We start from the raw sequence: 4700 nt of genomic DNA, 5'->3' as shown, positions 1-4700 counted from the left end.
CACAAAATTAAAGTCTCCCCCTAACACCAGGAGACCTACCCGGAAGTCCGCCAAAAGGTCCAGGCTACGTATCAGAAAGGAGATTTGGTCATGGTTGGGCAGGTATAAATTTGCGAAGGTGACCATCTGGGTCCCAATTCTCCCTTTCACGAACAGTACCCGGCCTTCTTCCCCAGCATATTGGTCAGTCAAGGTCCAGTGGAGTGAGCGGGACAGTATGATGCTGACTCCTCTAGAGCGTTTGTCAGGCGAGCCACTGTGGTAAACCGTAGGGTAACGGTGGTCGCTCAAGCGGGGAATTTGATCTACTCGAAAGTGGGTTTCTTGAAGGAACCCTGACGGTGAAGATCCTGGAGGAGCATGGTTCGTTTTTCCGGTAAATTGAGGCCTTTAGCGTTCAAGGATAAGACCCGCAGGCGAGACATCCCCGCAAGACGCGGGGGCTGTCCGGTGAGCAGGGAGGGTTAGGGTAGACGGAGAACGGTAGGAGGTAGAGGGGGTGGGCAAGGAGGTGGAGGGGGAAGGAGTTGGGTAAGAAAGGGGACTAAGTGTCCGCTGGGAGCGGGGGAAGGGGAGGGCAGAAGCGGAGTGTGGGAAGGGAGGTAGTGCCTCGGATAAGCAAGAGACGGAGGGAAGGGTGGGATGGACACAAGGGGGGAAGCAAAACAGCTAGTGTGCTGGATAACCAGCCGTTCAGTTCTCCACTGACCCCAAGGGAGAAGTTAAGGTCTCCGGGGGTCCGGGCAGAACCGAGTTCCTATGTGGGGGGAAGTGGTGGGCTATGGCCAGCAAGAGGGAAAGCACTGCAGGCAAAGGGTCTTCAAGCGTGTGAGGTGCTATCTCCTGGGTGTCAGTAACAGTATAAGGGGTAGGCCACTAACAGGGCCACTCCCTTTTCTAAAGGGACATCTGAAGTGTGTATTCACAACTACTGAGCAGTAAGAACAGGAAATTAAAAAGGAAGGTCAACATTAACATTAACAACGACAGTAACAACATGGAGAGCCCCTGCGCCGAAGATAGTTCAGAGCCCTAATGAGCTGTCCAGGAGGGCCTGCGGCAGGAGACCACCCGAACAGGCCGCGTCTAGGCGTTATGCCCATCAAAAGAAATAAACATCACATCACAGAGTCTACCCCAGCAGGCTTCATCCACCTCTATATGGTGTATACCCCAGGTGTCACTCCCAGGAATGAAAAGAGGTCAGCCAACTGGGCCGGGTGTCGCAGGATGAAGGAACGGCCATTTCGGCGCACATTCAAGCTAAAGGGGTACCCCCAAGTGTAGAGGCCTCCAGCCCGTCTGATTTCGGCAAGGAGGGGTTGTAGTAGCCGCCGCATGTGTAGCGTGCGACGGGACAAGTCTGGTAGTAGGGTTATGTCGGCCCCATCAAAAGGGACTGGGCCCTTCTGCCACGCTTTGCGCATCACGGTTTCCTTTACCGCGAAAAAATGGATGCGGCATAATACGTCCCTAGGCCGGGGTCGCTGTCTGTCCTGGGGCCTCCTACGCGGTGGACTCGGTCAATCTCCAGGGCAGCATCTGGGGCCCTGTCTAGTACGGTGTTGAGGATGGCCATCACTGTGGGACGAAGGTCCGCCGCACCCGTGGCCTCCGGGAGCCCCCGGAGTTTCACGTTGTTCCTCCGGGACCTGTTTTCAAGGTTGTCTTGGACCAAGGTGGCGATCGTAGGCCGGCCTGTCCGACTCTAGGCGATCCAGCCGGAGGGACAGGTGTGCCTGTTCATCCGATAGGGTGGATACTCTCGTCTCCAGCTGGGAGACCGTCTTGTGGATGCCCGCTATGTCCCGTTTCAGCGCGGCTTCCATTTTAGTGACCAGGGCGGCCATATCCTGTGCGTGGGCAATGTAGGCCCCTGGGTCTTACCCTGCGTCTCGGGCCCCATGACCGGCCGAGGAGTGTTGCGGGTCGAGGGTGCTTGGCTGGAAAGGTACCGCTGTAATGATGTCAGGGAGCGTCGACTGTTATTAGACCTGGATTTCCTCTTCTGAGACATCGAAAACTGGGTCGTAAGATGCCGTGATCTTCTGAATATCCCCGGAGATAGCAGAGCTCAGGCAATGTGCTTCCTCACTCTGCCATTGCCAAGCCACGCCCCCTCGGCCAAATGCTCTTGTGGCATTATCTCCCCCATCTTCCTATGGGGCATACTTCAAAGCCCCATCCTTTCTTCCAACCTTCAAGAATCCTGCAGAAATGTGTTGGTGGTCCATGAAAGGATTCAAATATGTTTACAATCTCTTATCTCTGGATGATATTAAGTCCTTTTAAGCAGAACACATAAGGCAGAAGGATCGTCGAGCAGGCCGAGGTCATCAAAGAGCTGGCAACGCAGTACAAGGGGTGAGGCAGAATCAAGGTCAAAAACAAGCCGGGGTCTTCAGGGAGCAAGCAACAACAGAGCGTATTTCAAGCCGGGTCAGTAACGGGTAATCAGGATACAGAAAACACAGGAACACAGAAAACAGGAAGCTGACGATCTGACAGCATAGGAGGATAGTTGAACACAGCCTTTATAGCCCAGTTGGCGCCAATTGTTCAAATGACACGTCGGCGCGTGCTCGTGCGCACGTGCACACAAACACGCGCACGGCGTCGAACGTGAGCGTGACGCGCACGTACGTGCGGAAGTCCTTGCAAAGACGCTGCTCCTATTATGGCAAAATGTAACTTAGGTTGAAAAAACAAAATAAAGCAGGTTTTTTTAGAGGCTATCACTGGGCAGTTCAGAAAATGTTTTTACTGCTTATCTAAAATGTGTGTGGGTGGGGGGTGGAGGGGTAGGGGCAGATGTGCAACCTTAGCTTTATCGACAGCAAAAAGGACAGGTGCTCATTTGTTGTCATTGAAGAAGTTTACATAGTTTTTCGCTATAGACTTCTTCACCAGCTATTCTTGTATCTAGCTAAGAAAAACCTGCAATGGAAAAATAAGGTAAACAACCTCTACATAAATTAATGCTTGACCTTTTCTTTTAATGCTATCAGTCAGTCATGGAGGAAGAACATAGTTTGACCCCTACCCCTTAATTCAGGACTGAATTTATTTTAAACTGACAATAAATAATGCAATAGGTGTTTCGATTCCTGTGAGTGTTTAAGTTTCCTGTATGTTTAACACAAGTCAGTAATCATGTACAGTATGTGCTGTGCTTTGTGAATGGCACGGCAGGATGGGGTCGGGGGACAACACCAAAATTGGTGTTGATCATAGACACCATTCCAATGCTGCAGTGGGACTTGCTGTTCTACATATTAAAATAACTCTGCACAGCTTAGAGAGATTCAAAAATAGTAAAACAATTAGAGTGTTATTGTGACTATTAAAGATTAATAAAAAAAACTATGCTTGGAGTTGGGCTTTAATATCCTGAAATTAGCAAGTTAGTCTAGGTCTCAATCCAAAAAACAATTTGTGGTTGAACTTGGAAAAGACTGATCCCCAAGCAAACAGGGTATGTGTAGTTAAAAAGAGGCACTAGATCCTTGCTGCTTTAGAAGACCTACATTTTAAATGAATCTGTTCTTCAGAATGCACAGGACATTCTTTAAGAGGCTGCTCCCACATCCCACACAGCCTGTCAGCCTTGGGCTCCCTCTGTCTGGCTTGCTGTGTCCCTGCTTTGCCCTGGCGGAGCTCCCGCACCGCCAGGGCAAAAAAACCTACATATAAAACTGTACTTGATCATATCAAAGCTACCTAGCGGGTCACAGCACTCCCGCCGCCCGTCCACTGGCTAACATGGACACATTTTTGGTGAAAAAACGCAACGGACTCAAAGGTAAAGGCACACCTACACCCAGCAAACGGCTGCCTGTAACATCCAAGATGGCGGCAACAGACCATCGCCCAGATATCAGCGCCTCCTCAGATGATGAAATGCCGGTGGAGTCTGATCATGGCCGGATAGCAGCCGAAGTGGCCAAACTCCTGCGGCCCACTATTCAAGACGCGGTACACAGGGCGGTATCTAAGGGTATACAATCCCTGCGACAGGATCTTATGCACCAGGCCCAACAACTCTCTGAGGTAGAACACCGCATCGTACAGCTGGAAGAAGGTGCCGAGTCCGCCTCATTGCAACTCATTTCCGCCAATCGCAATATACAACATCTGCAGGATCGCGTAGAGGACTTAGAAAACCGGTCACAACGAAATAATCTGAGGATAATTGGCCTACCGGAGTCATACCGCCCTTCCATGCTGCAGACCATCTGTGAGCACAATATTCCAGACCTGCTGGGCCTCCATGCCACGTGCAAGGTTGAGCGCGCACATCGAGTAGGTCCCCCGGCCTCAGACCGTAAGACTCCTAGGCCGGTCATCGTGCGTTTTCTAGACTACAATGACCGCCAGGCAGTCCTTCAAGCCTTCCGCAGCAAGAAAGACCTACAACTGGAGAATAATCGCCTCCTCCTCTTTGCGGACTACTCGGCTGAAGTCACAAGGAAACGGAAGGCATTCAGCAAGGCCTGTTCCTATTTGTACCAACAGAGGATCCGCTTCACCCTAGCTTACCCGGCCAACCTACGTTTCCAATCCCCAAATGGAGTGCAACGCTCGTTCCAAGACCCTGTGGAAACGATGTCTTTTCTTGATCACATGGAGACCACATCATCAACTGCGGATGCCCGCTCCCCCCGACCTCAAAATCCTACCACCCCGGCTAGAAAGGCTTC

Source organism: Nanorana parkeri, unplaced genomic scaffold (genome assembly GCF_000935625.1).
Source record: "Nanorana parkeri isolate BGI_ZX_2015 unplaced genomic scaffold, ASM93562v1 scaffold722, whole genome shotgun sequence".
NCBI lineage: Eukaryota > Metazoa > Chordata > Amphibia > Anura > Dicroglossidae > Nanorana > Nanorana parkeri.
Note: the sequence above shows the minus strand (reverse complement) of the source record.